This window comes from Cynocephalus volans, chromosome 5, assembly GCF_027409185.1.
Source record: "Cynocephalus volans isolate mCynVol1 chromosome 5, mCynVol1.pri, whole genome shotgun sequence".
In the NCBI taxonomy this organism is placed as follows: domain Eukaryota; kingdom Metazoa; phylum Chordata; class Mammalia; order Dermoptera; family Cynocephalidae; genus Cynocephalus; species Cynocephalus volans.
In genome coordinates this window covers 156,331,763-156,353,722 of record NC_084464.1, presented here as the reverse complement: position 1 = coordinate 156,353,722, position 21,960 = coordinate 156,331,763, and the positions used below count along the sequence as shown (strand labels likewise).

General features: G+C 38.9%; 1 protein-coding gene and 1 long non-coding RNA gene across 4 annotated transcripts in view; one reads left to right on the top strand and one right to left on the bottom strand.

Annotated features, from left to right (window-relative positions):
- The window catches only part of TULP4 (TUB like protein 4), a 246,577-nt gene extending 246,327 nt beyond the window's left edge, over positions 1-250 (bottom strand). For both annotated transcript variants that reach the window (XM_063097967.1, XM_063097972.1), the window contains exon 1: positions 122-250. The gene's annotated coding sequence lies outside the window, so the exon portion shown is untranslated. The remainder of the gene's footprint in view (positions 1-121) is intronic.
- On the top strand, positions 12-21,104 carry LOC134378663 (uncharacterized). 2 transcript variants are annotated; one of them, XR_010023673.1, is made up of 5 exons: positions 12-606; positions 7,059-7,228; positions 12,087-12,187; positions 19,879-20,045; positions 20,229-21,104. It is a non-coding gene; the product is annotated as an uncharacterized LOC134378663 (long non-coding RNA). The 2 variants fall into 2 exon arrangements; XR_010023674.1 differs by lacking the exons at positions 12,087-12,187; positions 19,879-20,045; positions 20,229-21,104 and adding an exon at positions 11,616-11,725.
- The last annotated feature ends 856 nt before the right edge of the window (positions 21,105-21,960 follow it).

Genomic DNA, 21,960 nt, shown 5'->3' with positions numbered 1-21,960 from the left:
CGCCCGCCCTGAGCTCCCCCTCCGCCCCTGACCCGGGCCGCTGCCCCGCTGGGCCACCTGCTCCCACCCGCGAAGCCCCCAGCCCGCCAGCCCCGCCGGCCCCTGCACTCGCCGCGCGCACCCCGCAGTCCTCGTGCCCTGGCCCGCGGCGCCACACACAGCCCCGACGACCTTGAAGACCGCGCGTAACTATCCCGCTCCTCGGAATCCCGGCTCACTGGACAATCCTCACGAGCCGGCCGTGCCGTGACAGACCTGGCGTCGGAACTGGACTTGAGCCGGAAGGACGCACATTACGTCCTGGGCTGGACGCCCCCGGAGACGGTCGCCGAAGAGCCTTTGATGATGGTGACCTCAGATAATGGTTTCTTTTTCAGTTGGTCTTATGGAAAAGGACAAGATAGCATCATTTTAACTCAAGGAAGAATTCACAGCCTTTTCCGCTCTATTAAACCGATGTCCTGATAAGAGCGGAAACTTTATGCATCTCTCCTTTTTTTTCCATCATGTACAAAGAAGCAATATCTCATCATGTGACTATTCGCATATGTGGTTTAAAATTGTTAAATATAGACAAGATCAGCATCCTTTCCTCCTTGGTTTAAGGTATGAAATGCCCTGTACTCGTACAGTTGAGAATAGCAGCCACTGTTTGCAAGGGCTTGGCACTGTTTTCTATTTTGCCTGTCTGCAAAAGTTTTCAAATCAGTTTCGGACTTGAGAATTTCTGCTTCTGTGAATTTTGTCAGAGAGGAAAAAAAGAAAATAGCAGGACCAAGGATCCGTTAAATTTTTAAATTCCGTGCCTATGACTTAACAAATGTTTACAAATGCTACTAGTTTTTAAATTTAAAAACAAGTCTTTTATTTTATATATTTTTAAGATAATTTATTAGACATACATGTGGGGTACCACTTTGATTTTCAGTAATTGTGCACAATGTGTGATGGTTAGATCAGAATAGTTAGTTTATTCATCATTGCAGTAGACAATCATTCTTTGTGTCCATTGACCAACTCCTCATTAGCCCCCTCCCTCTCTTCTCCCTTCCCCTTTTCCACCTCTAGTAACCACTGTTCTTTTCTCTTTCTAAAAGGTCAACGTTTTACTGTGATTGCTATTTCTTTCCTTCTCTCTGTCTCTCTTTGTTGTTCATTTGTTTATTTATGGATTCAGTTCCCAGCTATGAGTGAGAACATGCGGTATTTCTCTTTCTGTACCTGGGTTGTTTCACTTAGGATAATTTTCTTCAGGCTCATCCACATTGCTGCAAATGGTAGAATTTTCATTCTTTTTTATGGCTGAGTAGTATTCCATTGTGTATATATACCACAATTTCCTTATCCAGTCATCCATCAATGGACATTTAGGTTGGTTCCATCCCCTGGCTATTGTAAATAGAGCTGCGGTAAACATGGGAGTGCAGGTATCCCTTCAACCAAAACAGGTCATTTTATTTATTTATTTATTTATTTATTTATTTTTGTTTTTTTGTGTCCGGTAAGGGGATCGCAACCCTTGGTGTGGTGTCGCCCGCACCGCGCTCAGCCAGTGAGCGCACCGGCCAGTCCTATATAGGATCTGAACCCGCGGCGGGAGCGCCGCTGCGCCCCCAAGTGCGCCACGCCACGGGGCTGGCCCCAAAACAGGTCATTTTAAAACAAGGATATTTGTCTCAAGCATGAATGCGTGTAAATGTAATGCATTTAATAGAAATATTAATATCAGCATTATTTGATAGCAATATTTTGTACACACCCCTAAACTTAATTTTGAAACCTTTAAGAAACAAAACTACACTTAGGTCTTAAAGTACATTAAACATAAAAGCTAATCCTCACTCAACTCGGTATAATGAGTATTATGCTTCAGCGTAGTGCTCATTATTATGCTAAATACTGTGAGAAAACTAAAGTAAGAATATAAGATGGCCCTTGTCCTCAAAATTTACAGTTTCTGAACAGAATTACTTTAAAATATATACATAACTTTTTTTTTTTGTGGCTGGCCAGCCAGTATGAGGATCTGATATACATAACATTTTTTAAAGTCTCTGTCACTCTCACTCTTTCTGTCTCTCTGTCTCTCTGTCTCTGGGCCTGAAATAAATAATGACAAACCAAACCCTTACTGTCAGACTTTAAAGAGTTAGCGAATGGATTAAAGATGAAAATAAGTTGAAGAACTTCCTTGACCCAACAAATACAATCTAAGTAACAGTATAAAAAATGATTTAGCAAATACCATCAAGACTGAACAACATGTGTTCTTTTTTCTGAAAAAGAAAAAATACTAACCTGGAAACTACTCTTCTACTAATACCATAATTCTCCATATGGCCCACATGCATAAAGTCTCTTAAGCAAGCACTGTTGGGCACAAATACAGCCAACTGTCAGTGAAACTATGGAATCCGTCAAGTTTGTTTTCTACTTGTGTATTTTCCCACAGTGTCAGTGGTTTTGTGAATGTCTTTGGAGCAAGGGTCCTCATTGAAGTCCTGGTTCTACCACTTACTAACAAGGGACAACAAGAACAATATTCCTAACACTGTTTCTTTAACTGTACATTCAAATAACAATATCTACCTCACCGGGCTGTTGAAAGACTTAAATGAAATAATTTATGTAAAGTAAATTATGTGCCTGACACATAAGACGTACTCAATCAAAAATAACAGCTAAGGGTTATTAAATTTTTAACACAGGCAAACACTGCCTTGTTGGTTACTTTTACAATTCTTTCTGCTCCCTGTTTCAGCAGGTGCCTTCCATCCCCCACCTTCCCCTCTGCCCTTTAGGGATCTACTCTCTCCCTCTGCATTTTCAGAAGGAAAATGCTTAAGACCTTTATACTTGGAGACTTGTGTACAGTAATCCATTAAGTCTGTTGTGAACCTGCATTTTATACTTTTTAAAAAGACTCTCTAGTTATGAAATGAAAAAGGTTTCCCTCTTATTTAGAAATCTGAGGCAATTGGGAACCATTGGGGAGAGATTTGGCAATGGGAACCCTTTGAAAACCCACTGACCCAATACTCATTTTGTTGTGTTTAAAATACTTTTAAATTTTAGAATTTTTGGCAACAGATTTGAAAAAATTAAACTAATCCACAATTCCTAAATAATAATTACTGTAAGTAACAATGTCTCTCATATGGCATACATGATTGATTCTACTAACTGTCTGTCCATTAGCTCTAGGTTCAAGAAAAACTTCTTACTACCCTGACCAATCTCGCAAAAGTCCTGGGAGATGTGTGACTTTTCTTTGAAAGTTATGCTATCCCTTACATCTGCCTTGTGTCACACAATGAGCTCATAGCTCAAACTGAGTCTGATAGGCATTCTGCTAACAGTATGACAACTTGGTTGCAACATAAATATTGTATACTCATCAAAATGTGGCTGTGCACCTGTGAAGACGTGGGAACATAGCGGTGGTTGAGCATCTCTGTCCTACCCTAAGACTGGGCCTGAGGACACAGGGATCCTCAATCACAGCCAGGTGCCTGCGTTTCTCTGTTCACTTCTATTCTCTCCCCACTTCTCTGCTTCTCTGCACCTATCCGTCCACATGATGTTACTCTGAGACATCAGATACTGAAGCTCCAGGGGCTCTTCTCTTTAGTCCTCTTCCCTGCCTTCCTATCACCCAGCATCCTGGTGGATGTCTCCTCTCCTTCTTGGCTGAGACATAATTCAGAGCCCAAAGTTTCTGCTGACTCAAGCCCTTCAGCCACCAAGACACTCAACACAGGGTTAGAGAAACTGGATCTTGGACATGGGGAGATGGCAAAGGAGCCAGAGCTTTTGGAGAATAAGATGCAAGCCTTTTGTTTTTTGGTGTGTACTGAGAGCCAAAAATGCCAGTGCCAGCCCAGTCTTCATTATTGAAAGTACAGCATTTGGCACAGGGAGGAAATGTCCGTGGTCCCACTGTGCTCTGCTTAGCCATGCCACATGAGGACTGCTTCTCTCAGTTCAGGGACATTAATCATTGATAAGTTGCAGCACATCATGTGAAGGGTGACCAGGATAGTGAGGACACTAGAAGTTGTCTTATAACACCATATGCTTTTATAGCTGTTGAAAAAACAAGAATGTTTAACCTAGAAAGAAATGTAGAAGGCTATGATGTTGAACTTCATCCATTTAAGAGCAGTCATGTGTGAGTGTTATTCCTTTTTAATTGTTTATTGAGCTCCTACTTTGGACCTGTCCAAAACAAGAACCAGTGTGTAGGAATTTATGGGAGGGGGATTTGGTTCAGATAAGAAAGAACCTTCTCATAGGGTAGTCATCAGGGAAATGGGTAGCCTTGTCATAGCCTTGGGCCTGCCTGTGTCTGTCCTTTCACTCTGATGAGCTGGGCTGGACACACAGAAAGCGACCACAAGGTCCTGCTCACCCTGTCTTAAAGCCTGGCACCTCCAGCCAGCTAACTCTTCCTCATCTCCATCCTGTTCTGTGCCTCCCAGAGCGAAGGAACCCTTGCACCCAAGGTCTAGGACGAAAAGGACTGCTTGGCTCATTCTGGAAAGGAAAAAATGAGAAACAAGAGAAAATGGCTTTAGGGGGAAAAAGAGGAAGAAGAAGAGTTTTTGTAATTGTCTCCTTCCCCCACCCAGGAGAAGAGAGGAGGTGGCAGGCTGCCATGCTCTGCCCATCTTTCTCCTTCCTTCCTCCCAATCCTTTCATTGCTGAGGTGGTCCTTTAGGAGCTCTGAATTCTGGCCAGACACTCTCTGAGTAGGTAAATATAGTTGGGTACACATTTTTCTTTAAGCAGTGTGGTCAATGGTCTTCCAAAAGGCACTGAAGTGGCCTTAGTTAAGCAACTGTCAAGGCAGGCAGGCGCCACTGTCTTGGGAAAACTTTCTTTTTCCTGGCAATATCCTAAAAGCTGCCTCACTTCTTGATATGCAGAAGTGGTCTCTGGGAAGGAGGAATGATTTGTAAATCACTGGGAGGAAAGAGATCAATAACCCCACACCTTCCTCTTTATGGTTCAGCGATAAGGGTGGGACAGGCTGGCCCTGGTAAGGGCCATCCGCATGGAAGGGCTGGGAGCCTCCACAATGAAGTTACTGAGAGAGCAGAAGGAGATAGAATCCGTGTCAGAAAGAAGGTGGCTTGGAGGTCCCAGGGCTGTGAGGTGCTGTGTGCTGGAACTGGTTTTGACCCAAACCTCAGGAGGCTGGCTGCCCTCTGGGAAGCTACTGGGCATGAGAGCCATGGAGCTGGCAGCTGTGGGCTGCAGTGTTTGAGACTGGACACTATTAGGGAAAGGCTTGTAGCAGAAGCACAATACAGGGGAAGTGACTCCTCTCAAATATCAAACACTTGGTCTTATCTGTTTTATACAACCTGTTTGTTATATCTTGGGTTTTTGTTTGTTTGTTTGTTTGTTTTGTTTTAACCTCCACATGGGAGACTAGTCAAAACCTGTGAAGAACAGACATGGTCACAAGGCTTGGGTTATAATCCATACCACCATTTGGTGACTGGGTACATTTGGGCACCTTACTACATCTCTCAGCCTTCACTTTGTAGTCCATAAAGTGGGGAAGGAGGTATGTTCCCTGATCCTTGTCAACTATGAAATTCTATAGCTCTTTAAAGGTAATTAATTAATAGAGAGAAATATATAAGTCCCTTTCCTGACCCATGACTTCTCAATAGTTTGAAATATTTATACCAACATCCCATAAGGAATTTTTTCACTGTTGTTTTTTGTCTTTTTTTTTTTTTTTACTAAGCCATATGAAAATGGAAAACAAGGCTAACTGCAAGGTGGCATGGGGCACAACTGCATGCAATTTTATACCCCAGTAGACTTCTTAAAATATAAAAGCATCAAAATGAGTTTGCAAGGGGTAGACCTCCCCAATTACTTTTGTTTCTCCACGTCAAGTTCATCCAATGTAAGGTTCTTAAGCCCAGAGAGCTGTATAGGAAAAGAGAAAAACCAGGGCATTTTAAAATTAAATTCCTATCACTACCCCATCTTTTCCTTTTCTGTCCCTCCTCCCTCACCCACGCTTTTCTTTCCTTGACCATGAATCCAAGATATACTTAATAACCAGTAAAAAGTCATTAACAGAACCAATGTTCAAGTATTTCTTTGTTTTGGAGGAGTCTACCATAAGTTTTCTGAGATATAAGCACAGCAAACACTTAGTTATACCTCAGCCATTCTCCCCTCTTCCTTGCTAATGAACCCTAATTTATTAAGATATCCATGTTCCTCCACGTAATAGCCTGGCCACATCCCCACTCCCTGATGGGGCTAAACCAGTGGTTCTTGCAGGGTGGTCCCAGGCCAGCAGCAGCAGCAGCAGCATCACCTGGGAATTGTTAAAAACACAAATTCTCGGGCTCCACCCCAAACTTACTAAATCAGAAACCCTGGTGTTGGGGGCTGAGCAGTCTGTCTTTCCACACTGTCCAGGTGATTCTAATGCACACTGAAGTTTGAGAACCATAGGTATAAGCCAAACCTGCCAATACTATGCTCGTTCCTTAGAAATAGGCAAATGGTCTAGTTCGGGTTAATTAAACACAAGGGGTAGTCTGCTAGGAAAGCCTTTCGGAAACAGATTCTTAGGTCTTAAAAGAGTCATAAGGACAGATCCCCCTTTCAGGGGCTCTTTGAGTCAAATTATTTCATAATAATACTGAGATATCATTTGCATTTTTCAGTCTCATTCTGTTACGAGTATACACTGGACTTCTCCAGAGGCCACATGATGTGCCATACACAACAGATTGGAGGAAAGGCAGATATGAGAAACCATCTGTCCTCTATTACGCCAACATTAAAGAGATTTGTAAAAAAGTAAAACAATGCCACTCTTCTCACTAAGTTTTTTGCTTTGGAAAATATAGTTTTTTTTTCAAAAGAATGTGTTAACACATAACAGGTTTATGATTTTAAAATAAATTAATAAATAGATATTGTAAATTTTTCTCAGTTTTAATATATAAGATCACAAATATTGGTAAACATAACCCACATTTTTTTAAAAAAGCTCTTTGGAATCCTTAATTTTTAAGTGCGGGAAGGGAAGAAGTCCTGAGAAAGTCTGAGAACAGCTCCTCTGGGTGAGGATGCAGTGCCTGGGGCTGCTGCTGCCATCTTGTGACCACAAGAGGAGCCGCCAACACAGTGAGGACAGTGGAGCAGAGAGAAGCCTGGGTCACTGACCGTCAGAAATAGCCAAACGGTATGTACTCGACACACCTTCACTATCTTGAAATGTCTTGTTCGCTGATGTGATAAATACCCTTGTTGCTTAAGCAATTTTAGGTTAGCCTTCTTCTTACTTACAAAATCTTCCCAGCTGTTTCAATTTACATTTAACTCTGAGGACCTCAATAACCTTTCCATCCGTTTTGTTTGTGTTTCCGGGTCTTTGGGGATTAGTGACACTATTTACTAAATGAAAACACTGAAGCCCCAAGATAAAACTTAACTTTAAAAAAAAATGATACAGAATAAAATGTGAAAAGGTATTATTCATGAGTTTAACAGAAATCACCAGCACTCTAAAAAAAGCAGATGTCAAAAAATAGACAAACTATAAAAATGTTCTGGAACCCAAGCACTCTTAGGAAAGTAAGCCTTCCCATTAAGACTATGTGCTTAAACCATTATAATTTCTATTTTCTCAAATTGTTTCTCTTTATATAAATGCTAGCAATTTTCAATATAACTTAGTAAAAAGCTTAGATTTTGTAACTGCAAACTTAAGATTCTGAAATGATATTTGCCAATAGGACAAATGGATACAAACATCAAGTCATTCCTATAAAATTAAACACTGCTCCAAAGAGAATCGTTTATTAGACACTGAATAAATAATTTGTTATTAAAAAAACTAGATAAAGGAGAAGAATCTCTGAAAGATTTATTTAAATACTATTTAAGTATCAGACTACAGAAATAAGCAATCCCAGTTCACAATTTACCTGTATTGAAAAAACTTTACTCACCACTGCAAAATCATGCAAAAGTTTTGGATATTATAGCATAAGCCATAAGCCCATCCATATGACAGATTGTAACTAGGAAGTCTCTGCCTAGCCAGGGGTTACATTTCCCAGTGCCCCTCCACTTAGTGGGGCCCTGTAACTGAGGCTTGCCGACGGGATATGAGAAGAAGAGACATGCATCTCTTTTCACCAAAGCAGTTAAGAAATGGGTGTGCTTCTCCACACTCTGTCTTCCCTGTTGGCCAGCTAGATGCAAAGAACTTGAGGCCCCAGGGAACAAAGCCACCAGATGGAAAGGGTCTCGGTTACTGAATCACTGCTGATGGAGAGCTGACTGCCAACAAGAAACACGTATATGGGACTGCTAAAGCAGTACAAAAAAACTTCATTTTGTAAAGCCTCTGAAAACGGCAGCTAATATTAACATAGATCTAAGCTATTTTGAAGTGTTGAAACTCTAAGTAGGCATCAGAAAAGTTTTTGACCTTAGGAGAAAAAAAGAGTAAGCTTCATGTTTACTGTTGTATCACCATCCCAGTGTGTAGAACAGTGGCAGGCAGTGATTAAATGAGTGATGAATAATTGAGTGGATAAATAAATAAATAAATAAATTGATGAATGGGCAGGTGGATGGATGGATGAATTAGGTGTTCATATGAAAGCTGTAACAGTTTGGAATAAAATAACAGTAAGCTTTTGTGGGAAAGGTTCTACATGTTAATCAGTATTTATTTTTGTATATTTTAAGTAAAGGAAGAACTAGATGAAGCTGTCTAAGAAGGTACGGAGTTTTCCTAGAGATATTAGAGAATATAGACCAGAAAACTACTTGGCAGAGGTGTAAGTCGTGATAGAGAAGGTTCAGGCTTGGAAAGGTGGTTGTGGTAGATTTGCCTTGATATTCTTTGATCTTTTAAATAAAGTGATTAGCTATACGAGTTAAAAATTCTATCTTTAGCTATTTTAATAATGAGAGCTATTTTTAGGTTTTTAAATTATTATTTTAAGAAATAAAAATATAAAATGAAAAATCCAGTCAGATAGCAAAGGAATCATTATAATTTGAGTACATATAATTACAGTCAAAGTACCATAAAGGAAATCACCAGCTTCTGAAGTTCTGGCAACCCTAAACACATACGGTGACAAAAATCAATATCACTTAGTATGACAGTAAGAAAAATATCTTTGATATTACTTATGAAAAATTTCAGAGGATGAGAGAGAAGATATACAATGACATTCATTTTTTTTCTAAAGTAGAATTCTAAATATTAATTGTTTCTCTTAATAAGATTGAAAGATGGAATAGGAAGTTGGCTTGGAGAAACAAGACAATAGGAAGTCCAAAGATTATAGTTTTCCTAGAAATGATTCTATTTTAGGAAAATAAAATCAATCAGTCAATACATATTTGACCTAAATGGTACATACTTTCTCCTAACCTTTCCGCATCTCCTGAGCAACAGAAGAGAGGCAGTGGAGAAGACTCGTTGCCCAGCAACCTGAAATTAGTGAGACGTGTCCCCTTCCATTGACTTGATTGTAAATCAAGCTCTGCAAGGGCAACTATGCGATAAATAACAAAAACGTAAAGACCCATAATGCAATGAGCTTCAGGAACAAAGCTGCATACGTGGTCCACCTATTGGAAAACATTAATTTTAGTCTAGAATGCGCTCTTCCCTGTGGTGATTAAACTTATTTAAAACGACTCTTACTGATGAGGACATGGATCTCCAGAGTTTTTTGTTTTTTTTTTTTAAATACAGTAAAAGGAATACGGAAACATAAGGGTGTATTTGAGGTCTGAGGCCAGGAAAGCCTTTTGTAAACTCTTCTACACAGTGATATCAAAAGAAGGAAAAATATGTAAAGAGACTGATTGTAATCCCCAAATATATGTTTATAAACTAGGAAATAATACTCTTTTGCAAATACAACATAAATGTATTATTTCTCTAGTGGAAATTAAGTCTGAACCCCCGACCAAATTCATTTATTCCAGTGTAGGCCTTCCTAGGAGAAAAGATATATCGTTTGCAGCAGCATTTTACTTCCCTACCATGGCACAGGGAGCAAGGTAAGGACAAATGTAGGGCACAGAAGGTCTGGATGGCTATGCTTTGTTAATGTTTTTGGTCAGAGCTCCTCCTACTGGCACAACTTTTTCAATATCACATCATATCAATCTGGATCAAGATTTAAGTTTTTAACACGTTAATAGTGTCTCACATTTAATAAATCACAAGTTCCTTCATGTTAGGGGGAAAGATTTCATATTAAGTGCTGATTTTTAAAAAAATCCATACTACATCTTCCATTCACCTTATAACTGATTGGTACATTGAGATTTTGGTTAATATTTACATAGGCCTTATGACCTGTCTAGCACTATTCTAAGTGTTTAAATACAATTATTCATTTAATCTTCAACAACTATATGTGGGATGTACTACAATCATCTTCATTTCACAGGTGGAAAACTCAGATACAGAAATGACTTAAAAAGAAAAAAACTTCCCCAATGTCATACAGTTAGTAAATGACAGACTCAGGATTGGAACCCAGGCAGTCTGACTGCAGACCCCTATGCTCTTAATCACAGGCTATGCTGTCACAAACCTGAAGTAACTAGAAAATGTCACAATATATGAGGGTACTTTAAAAAGCTCGTGGAAAAATAGAGTTAAACATGATATGAATCTTTCCACAAACTTTTTGAAGTACCCCCATATGTATTTAACAGATTCTAAGTGTTAAGAGTCAATGATGTTGAGATAATGTTTTTAAAGTTTTTTATTGTTGCTGAGGTATAATTAACATTTAATAAAATGAACAAAACTTAAGTGTTCAGTTGAATGATTTTCACAAATGTATATGTGTGTGAAATACTGCCCACAATAAGAAATAGTTTATTTCCACCAACACAGAAAGTTCCCTTGGGCCCTTTTAGAGTCAAAATTTATCCTCTTCCAGAAATCCACAGTTCTAATTTTCATTACCATAAATTATTTTTGTCTGTTTTCTGACTTCTTATAAATGGAATCACGCAGTTTGTATTCTTTTCTATCTGGCTTCATTTGCTCACTGTAAGGTTTTTGAGATTCACCCATGTTACTGTGTGTCAGTAATTCATTCCTTTTTGCTTGGTGAGTGTTAGCTCAATGTACGTACAAGTGTATACCACAGTTTGTTTACCCATTCTCCTGTTGATGGACATTTAAGATGCTTCCAGTTCTTTGCCATTATGAATAATGCTGCTATGAACATTGTTACACAGGTCCTTTGTGGACATGTGTTTTCATTTTCCTGGGGTAATTCCTTGGAAGGGAATTGTTGGGGCATGGAATAGATTGTTTAACTTTATAAGAAACCGTCAAATAGTTCTCCAAAGTGGTTGTGCCACTTTACACTTCAATACGCAACAGATGAGACTCCCTGTTATGCCACATCCTCCTCAATACTAGATATGTTGGGTTTTTTTATTTTGTCATTCTAGTGGGTATAAAATGGAATCACACTGTGATTTCAATTTGCATTTCTCTAATGACTAATGATGTTGAACAACATTTCACATACTTATTGGCTATGTACATGTTTTTTTTTTTTTGGCAGCTGGCTGGAATCCAAACCCATGACCGTGGTGTTGTAAGGCTACACTCTAACCAACTGAACTAATCAGTCAGCCCAATACTTTCTTTCATTATGTGTGTTTTCAAGTCTTTAGCCCATTTTAACATTTGGGATTTTTTTTTGGGGGGGGGGGTGATTTGTGAAAGTACTTCATATGTGCTGGATATGAGTCATTTATCGAATACATATGTTACAAATATTGTATCCCAATCTGTGGTGTGTTTATTGATTTTAAAAATGGTGTCTATTGATTTAAATGATTTAAATAAATGTTAGTTTTTATGGCCAATTTATCAACTTTTAATTTTATATTTAGTGCCAATATCAAGGTTGTGAAGATATTCTCAAATATTCTCTTCTACAAGTTATATAGTTTTAGCTATTGTCAATGATTAATCTCAACTTAATTTTTGTGTACGAAGTAATGTAAACGTTAAAGTCTATTTTTTACAGGGGTCTCCAGTTGTTCCAGCACCATCTGTTTAAAAGACTTTCTTTTCCCTGTGATCTTGTCAAAATTCAACTGAACATACATGTATGGATCTATTTCCTAGGTAAATGATATGATATTTTTAAAATATCATTTTCCAATTTTTTATTGTTAGTATGTAGAAAAAATAATTTTTGTTTATCGATCAACATAATATCCTATGACTTTGCTAAATTCAATTATTAGTTGTAGTACTTTTTTTTTCCTTAGGTTTCATAAGATTTTCTACATACACAGTCATGTTGTCTGTGAATACAACAGTTTTATCTTTTCCTTTACAATCTGTATGCCTGTTTTTTGTTTGTTTGTTTGTCTGTTTTTTCTTGACTTATTGCACTGGCTAGGACTTCCAGTATAATGTTGAATAGAAATAAAAGTGTATAAAAGTGGCAAAAGTAGGTATTCTTGCCTTGAGCCCAATTTTAGGGAGGAAGCATTCAGTTTTTTTGCCATTATGTATTATGGTAATTGCAGTTATTTCAATAGATGCGCATATCAGACTGAGGAAATTCCCATCTTTTCCTAGTTTGTGGAAAGTTTTTATCATGAATGAGTGTTAAATTTTGTCAGACACTTTTTCTCCATCTATTTGATGATCATCTGGGTTTTCTCCTTTATTCTGTAGTGAGTTACACTGATTGTTGAACTAACCTATTAGTCATGATGTTTGATCCTTCTTATATAGTGCTTATTATTTATATGTGTATATACATGTGTATATATCCTTATTATATATTGCTAAATTCCATTAGATAATATTTTGTTAAGGATTTTTGTGTCTCTATTATCAGGAGAGACTTTAGTCAATAATTTTTCTTATAATATTTGTACAGGTTTGGTGGCAGGTTATATTGACCTCATAAAATGAGTTCTTTACTATTTTCTCAAAGAATTTGTGTTAGAAGAGTATTATTTCTTCCTTAAATGTTTGATAGAATTTCAACTGGTCTGGAGTTTTCTCTGTGAAAAGATTTTTTATTACACATTCAACCTCTTTAATACTATAGGGCTATTCAGCTTACCTAATTATCTTGTGTGGTTTTGGTAAATTGTATTTTTTTGAGGACTTTGTGCATTTCATCTAAGTTTTCAAATTAAATGGCATAAAGGTCTTTGTAATTTTCCTTATTAAGTTTTTAATGTCTGTAAGATCTGTAGTGATACTTCCTCTTTCATTCTTGATATTTCTAATTTATGTTTTCTCTCTTTCTTCCTATCCTTTGAAATTTGCTGAGACTTGTTTTATGAGCCAGCATATGATCTATGTTGGTGAATGTTCCGTATGCACTTGAAAAGATTGTGTATTCTGCTTTGTTGGGTAAAGTGTTCTGTAAATATCAAACAGGTTGACAGTGTTATTCAAATATTCTATATCCTTTCTAAGTTTTTTGTTCAACATTCTTACATTCTTTCTAGCCTTGCCTTCCCCCCTTCCATATTTATAAATCTCTTATCAGACAATGAGAAACCTGGCACCTGTTATCTTCAACATATTTACTTATTTGCTCAACCAATAACTTATTTGCTCAATGTAGTCTATCTCCCAACCACTCTGTCCTAGTCCTCCCCTACCACCTTTGCACCCCCTGCCCCCTCCACTGCTCCATCTCTTCTGCCACCAAGCATGCTGCCTCCAAAGCCTCTGCATGACATCCTTTCCTCATTCTTGCACATCCTCAGCTACCAGGCATCCCACCATTGTCTCTGTATGACACCCTGTCCCTGCCATGCCACTTCCTGCAGCTCTGGGACATGCTACTACTGTAGACTCTGTGCACACTCCCTCTCCTCATGGCCTCACTTCCTCCAATGTCAAAGTTTCCGTGCCAGGAGAGAAAGGAAAGGAGAACAGGAAGGGGGAAAAAACAAATTCTATATATGCCATATATTTAAAAGGCCTTTTATATTTGTCCATATAATTTACTCTTCATTTATTTTGTTCTTCATTCTTTCCAGAAGATTTGGGCTTCTTTCTGGTATCATTTCCCCTCAGTCTGAAAAACATTTTTTAGGATTTCTTGTAATATAAGTCTGCTGATAATTTTCCCAGCTTTTGTCTGTCTGCAAATGTTTTTATTTTGACTTCAGTTTTGAAAAATATTTTTACTTGTCATAGAATTCTAAGTTGACTGTTCTTTCACTTCCAGCATTTTAGAGATGGGTTTCCAATGCCTCGTGGTCTCTGGTCTTTCTGATGATGGATGTAATGAATATTTTTTTCCTCTGATTGTTTTTAAGATTTTTCTTGATCTTTGAGCTCAGCATTTTAACTATATTGTGCATAAGTGTGTTTTTTCTTTGCATCTATTCTGCTTGGAGTTCCATGAAATTCTTACATCTGTGGGTTGATGATGTCCTTCATCAATTTTTGAAAATTCTCATTCATTCCATCTTCAAAATTTCTTATGCCCAGTCCTCTTCTGTCTTAGGCAGCTTCATCTGCTATAACAAAATACCATAGACTGGGTGGCTTAAACAAACACTTATTTCTCATAGTTCTAGAGGCCAGGAAGTCCAAGATCAAAGTGTCAGCTGGTTTGTTTCCTTGGTGAGGGCTCTCATCCCAGTTAGCAGACAGCTACCTTCTTACTGTGTCCTCACATGACCTCTTCTTTGTGAGCTCACGGGGAAAAAGAGAGCTCTGGTCTTTCTTCCTTTTTCTAATCCTATCATGGAGGCTGCCATCATGACTTCATCTAAACCTAACTGCTTTCCAAAGGCCCTACCTCCAAATACCATCACATTAGGGGTTAGGCTTCAACACGTGAATTTTGAGAGACACAAATATTCATTCCATAACATCTCCCTGCTCTCCTCCTCTCCTTTACACATTTGTCAAACCATTTGGTATTGTCCCACAGACTTGGGGTGCTATTCTTTTTTTTTTTTTTTAGTTCTTTTTCTCTTAGTATTTCAGCTTGTGTACATTCTATTATCCTGTATTCAAGTTCACTAATCCTTTCCTTTGCTGTCTCCAGTTTTCTGTTAAGCCCATTGAATTTTAATTTTTTTATATATTTAAAAAATTTATTTTTAGGACTTCCATTTGGCTTTTTTTTTTTTTTTCAGTTTTTATCACTTTGCTGAATATTCCCCATTTGTTCACACCTTTTCCACTTGATCTTTTAACATATTTATCACAGTATATTTATGTTTTCTATTTGATCATTCTACTATTCAGGGGCATCTCTATGTCTATTAATCATTTCTTTCTTGACCATGAGTCACAATTTCTTGCTTCAGTGTATGCCTCATGATTATTACTGCATGATTGACAGTGTGAGCAAAAAAACCAGTAGGGACTGAAGTAAAAAATATTTAGTCCCAGAAAAGGGCATGCCCCTTTTCCTATCATGCCACTACTGGGTGAGGGAGATACTGAGTCAAAATAATCTGTAGATGAGCTAGGTCTGGGCTTTGTTGCAGCTTTAGTTAGATTTTCTACAATCTTCATTGTTTTGAGATCAGAATTAGGACTTTCCTTTCACAGGGCTTGGAATCTGGCATCAGTGCAACTCCAGTGATTTCTTTATGCTTTGCAGCCCAGCCACTAGCCCCCTGAACTGTGGGAGATCTCTCTGTGCTATATAGTTAAATAATAGCCTGGCTGCCTGCTCTTTGTGTTGCTGAAGGGTTCTCTTTTCTCTCAAGTCCTGTTTTGGCTTTCTGTGCTTGGGAGATTTTCTACCCTGTTGCCCTAGGCCCAGCTTTCAGAAAGCCACTGCAGTGTACTCAGTGAAGGCCAGGAGTCCATCAGAGGGATTGCTTTTTGCTTTCCCACTACATCCCCAGCCTCTGAAGGATGATAGAAATACATGGGTCAAGGCCCAGATGGCTTCAGAAGGATTTCTCTTAGATCTCCTGCTGTGGCCCCACTCCCCACATACAACTCTTGTACATTTCGGTGAACACCTGTGGAAAAGAGCTGGCTGGTGGGCACAGACATGCTTGGTGACTGGAGCTCATTCCATCATGCCAGCCCACACACAGCCCCCAAAAGTTTGTTAAAAGGTAGGCTGATTTCTCCATATCTCCATCTATGGTAGATCTTCCTCTTCTTGCCACTGTGCTGAGAATGAAAGTGGCTGTAGATGCCTTCTGTCCTAGGAAGGGCTCATCACTTCTGAAATTTAGTCTTTCAGGTTTCTCTGTGCCCTCAGCTTTCTGTTTAGTTTATAAAACAATGATTTTTCACTTTAGTCCATTCTCATTGTTTGAATGAGAGCAACACCTTGTGACTTTTACTAAATGGAACTGGACATTTAAAATATTTTTTTATTTAAAAAAATTAATCTTGAAATTTTGTTTGATTCGAAACTTTATGATTTATAGGTAAAATTTTATTTTGAATCAATACATATTTATTAATGTAAATATTAAATGCAGCATCAAAAGAGACTCAAAGTTTGCCCATTACAGAATCTTTTATTAAAATACAAGTGGTCCTTGGTCCTCCCTCCTGTTGTCCCAACCTTCCACATCACTAGAGCCCACTGCAGGAGCAAAGGAAAGCACCTGCCAGATCAGGAAAAGAACAAAGAAGCAAAGACCCCAGGAGCAGTGCTGTGTGGAGCCAAGGATACCATGAGAGAAGGCATGGGGACAGGGGAGCATGTTGTAGGCTGTTTTGTTATTGTCTAAAACTTTCACTCCTTTATAAACTCCTGTCTTTATCACATGCTAACCCTTGATCGGGAACACATGACCCAACTTGCTGAGAACACCTATGGGTCTGTGCCCTGTACTGGTGTCTCTCTACGTTGGTTCTGTTCTCTTTCCTGGCTGAGAGTAGGATGTGTACAATAAATCTTCATCTCTCCTGCTTTTGTTGGCTTACATACGTTCATGGCTATTTCCTATCTCTGTCCCCATATTTGCAGCTCACACAGCTTATTGTCCCGATAGACAACATTAATTTATCAAACCTTTATTTTCCCTCAACATAAAAGGATTAAAATGGAAACTAAACATTTAAAGGGACATCTAGGTTTTGGCCAGTAGGACAAACAATAATATAAAACAAGCTCACCTAAATTTATAAGAAAAATATTAAGACCCCCAAAAGATAAATAGGCAAAGGACATGCTGAAATAATTTGTAAGAGATAGTAACCAAAACTATAGCTACCTCCCATACACTAACTTCCAAATTTACATTGCTACTCACTTTTTTCTCCTGAATAGCAAACCACATATCCTAGTGCCACTGGATTTCTGCACCTGCATGAACTCAGCTTCTATGTTCCAAAGCCAAACACATCGTCCTCCCTAACCCTTCTTCTCGCACTTGCCTTGGTGAACGGGTTAACCATTCCTCTTTCTCTCCTCCCAAGTACAACCACTTACCAACTCCTGTCCATTCAGCCTCCTAGATACCTTCGGTTTACTCTTTTCCATTTCCATCACAACCTCAATAATTGAGACCCCCTCATTTTTCACCTGGCATGTTGAGAAAACTTCTTAACCAGTTCTGCTTTTGGTCTACCCCTACTCCACTCATTCTCCGTACTCCTACCATTGACTTCTTTGACCTTTCTAAACAGATACCAGAAACAAATCTATATCCAAGTCTATATCAGAAATAAATGAAGGTGAATCATGAAATTATTTTGCCTAAAATTTTTCTGCAGGTTCCCATTGCCTACAGGATGAAATTCAGACATTTTATCACAAAAATGCAAGGTCCTACAGGCTATCCTCTCCTGCCACTCTCCCAAAAACATCCAGTTTGTCCCCAAGACTTACTAAATAGCTTGCAGTCCTTGGAACATGACACACTACTGTACATCCCCATTGTTTTGCCCATGTCTTTGTTTCTGCTTGAAATCCCTCTTCTTTCCTGTTACTTAGTGAATTACTCATTCTTTAAATTTCAGTATGAATGTCACCTCCTCTGTGCAGTTCAAGCAGAATTAGATGTTTCCATCTGTCTCATATAACATCTTATAAATACCTACAGAATAGTATTTATCATGTTGTTTTCTTTTTCCTGCCTGGAATCTGAGTTCTGTGGCAGCAAGGATTTTGTTTTCATCTCCCCAGACCCTAGTATGGTACCTGTTCATTGAATGAGGAAACAAAGACATTCTCATTAATGTACAAGTACTGTGAAGTTAGTACAAGTATGCTTAGACATTGCTGGTGGCATTTGCAGCTGGTACCATCATTTTGGAAAGCGATTTTAGGAACATATATCAAGGACCATACCAATATTGATATTCTGTAACCTATTGTCTCTACATCCAGGAAACTTTCTTAAGGAAATAATCCAAAATTTTTTGTACAAGTTATTCACCACTTTATTATTTAAATACTCAAAATACTGAACACCACTCAAATTCCAGCGATAGGGGAATGGCTGAGCAAATCATGACATGATATGAAAATACATTAATCATTAAAATTTGTGGGTTTTGGGCCGAGCCTGTGGCGCACTCGGGAGAGTGCCGCGCTGGGAGCGCAGCGACGCTCCCGCCGCGGGTTCGGATCCTATATAGGGATGGCCATGCACTCACTGGCTGAGTGCCGGTCACGAAAAAGCCAAAAAAAAAAAAAAAAAATTTGTGGTTTTTAAAAAACTATTGGGCTACATGGAAAACTGCTTATTTCATACTACCATAGGATACACATTCGCATGCATACTCTGATTGCAATAGTTCCCTTAGGGTTGCCCCAGCATTTAGCTAAGACTAAATATGCTTCTGGGATTATCACGGGCAGGCAGAACAAGCAACTTGAGTAACTGAGTCCAAACCAAATCAGTAACTGAATCCAGGAGAGCAGAAAGACAGAAGCCAAAGAAACAAGGTACAATTGCTAAGTTCAAAAAAATATATAATCTTTAAAAAGAGGATCGGTGGCTGCAATGAAGGTAGAATGAGTAAAAACAGAAAGAAAGATTTGGACACTTGCTGTGAACAGTGTTGGTCTTATGAGGCCCTAGAGTTGAAATAACTTAAGGCACTGGGTCAAGGCAGACAGCAATCAAGTAAGATGATACATGCACAAGGGAAAAAGCACCCAAATTCCACCCTCTGGGCTCAAGGCAGGAAGAAAATGATTCTGGACCACACTGTTTGGTCAAAGTAGAGTACAAAGGCCAAGTGGGAGCTCTTGAAGGTCAACTGCTTGAAGAGGTACTGGCTATGGGGGAGAAAGCAAGGTGGCAACCACGAAGTGGGGACAGGGAGAGTAGGGTCCCAAGTCAGATCAGGGGCTTAAGTTATTGACTAACATATCATTAAACTAAAGAGCAGGACAATGGGAAGACAACCACATGAAGAAAGGGTGGGAGTGAGGTGGGCAGAGCCCACATCAATGTGCAGGGGATGTTGAAGGCCAGTTCAGACACCAGTTTCTAGAATGTGGTCCATAATCCCTAAATGCAGGGCCTGGAATGTGTCACTGGGCCAGGAGATATCCACAGAGCTGCAGAACACACCAGAGAAAATTTGAAGGACATATACCAAAATGCTACTTTGGGTTGGATTAGGGTGGTGAGATTGTGGCTGATGATTTGATTTTCTTGTTTTCCTGTAATGTAATTATATTGTTTTTATAAGGAGAAAATTAACATTTAAAAATAAGTGGTGGACATCAAACAACTCTACATGCAATAAGATGATAAATTGTTATGATGTATAAGATCAGCAAATGAAACCGTTCACCTGACCAGCATAGTGGAGGGAACCTGAGTTATCCGGTGGCTGAAGTCAGCCGCCCTGCTGTCCTGTCATATGTCTTCTCTGTGCTGCAGGTTTCCAGGTGCTGACAGGGTGAGGGGAGGCTGGAACCCTCCTGAAGAAAAGGCACCTTTTTCTTTACCCAAAAGCACTAACCAGCAGCAAAGCCATGTTCCTGCCACCTTTTTCTAAGTTGCAAAATGACACCGTACGTGGCAGCTCTGAGCTTCCCATTTGTAAGGTAGGACATCTTGGAATTTGTATTTCTTTTACTTTCTATAGCTTTGACCCTATTTCTTGTAATGAAAGTAATGAGCCTATCTTTATTTTGCTAGAGGTGTCTTTGCCCCTCTCTGGACTGGGTGATGAAATAAAGCTTCTTCACATTAACATCATACCTGTAACACTTGTCTCTAATCCCCAGGTTTCCTCTCAGAAGCAGGATGGCAGTGGAAAGGAGAGTTTTGGGTCACGTGTTTGTAAGGCACTAGGTTGACTAGCAGCCACATAATGAATGCTGGGGAGACCCTCATCTGACCCCCTGACTTGCCATTCCTGAGGTTCCTCAAGTCAGCTTTCAAATCCTCTCCCAGAGTGGCTCCTTCATGACAGGTCTTCTCCAACTTTAATGTGTGTAAAATTCATCTGGGACACTCACTGAAATGCAGATTCATCAGAATCATCAGCTAGTTTGGAATGGGCTCCCAGGCTGAGGCCAATGCCTTTGATCTGGGAACTACCCTTGGTTTATCAGGGCTCCAGAGCCTTCTAGACTCTTATGACAGTGGCAGAACAGGAATTGGGGGCTCCCCCAAAGAAAGCTGGCTACTGGAGGAAAAGGTACTTCCTCCATGGGGCCACCGCTTCTCTGAGTGGATTGTGAACTCACATGGGCATGTCCTAGAACACTCTAGCTTAGCGGCCACCAAAATTTGGCTTTCTGGGAAGAAGATGCCTGTACCATGGAGATTCTGAGGCGCCTGGCTACACAGAGAGGAAGGTCCAGAGGGGAAGGGGAAGAGCAATCTTTTCATGAGCCTGAGTCCATGGGAGTTTGGGGGCTTTGGGAGTGCTGAGGATTTCTAAGAACGGGTGGGTGCTCACCTGGAGATTGTCAACGAAAAGACTCCCTACCCCTGAGGTGAAATGATTTTAAAATAACCTCGACCAGTCAACTTCTTGTGCATTTGGAAGCCCTTTTACAAGGCTTTGCCACCTGGCAATGTGTGGATCTCAAGATCAGCTGTTAGAAATGATACTAAAAAAACAAACAAACAATAAAACTTGTTTGAAGAGTTAACGTGTTAAACTGCTTTTGTTCTTCCCAAATAGATTTTGGGATGGGGGGATAAAGAATCACCAAACAGAATAAACTTCCATTTTTCTTAAAAGCTTTATTAAATACCTAATTGGACCTAATCTGGGTTTAAGAAAACAGAAATCATTAAGATCTACAAAGGAGTCATTTTTTCCCCACATTATTCCTTTCTTACAATATTATTTCCTCTGCATTAACCTCTCCTAAGGATACAATTTAGAAAATCTTAACTGTTCATATGATTATATTTAGAATCCTATCACTGTTTATTTTGCTGTTAATATTTTTTGGCTGTACCTGCCTAATTACCATTGAATAATGTTCCTTTCTGGCTTTTGTCAATCTTTTATCTTCATTTTAGAATTTCCAATATGAAAATATAAACCAAAATATCGATTTCACAGAGAGGAAGAGTACGTCATAAAATTTTACTACTTGAGAAGTATTAGAACATTACTGTATTAAATATAAAATTCTAAAATATGTGGTGTGAATATTTGTTCTTTAAGGACAGTTAACTTTGCCAAATACTTGGGATTAAATTAAATTAGGAGATTAAATTCAAGTTTTCGTGACCTTGAGATTTTAATATTTATTAGACTCTTGCAGGAACAAGCATGCCAGGAGAATTTATTATATATCTTTTCATCCTAATTATATGCCAAACAATAGAGTGTCAATTGACAGATCAAATGGTGTATTTACACAATGCCTATAGTACAATTTTAAAAACCTTTAAAAAAAAGAAAAGTTGGAGCTTGGGGAGGGTGACAGCATACAGAATATGCCATAATGCAATCAGTTCAAGAAACTAGAAAATCAATATTTGATAATCACA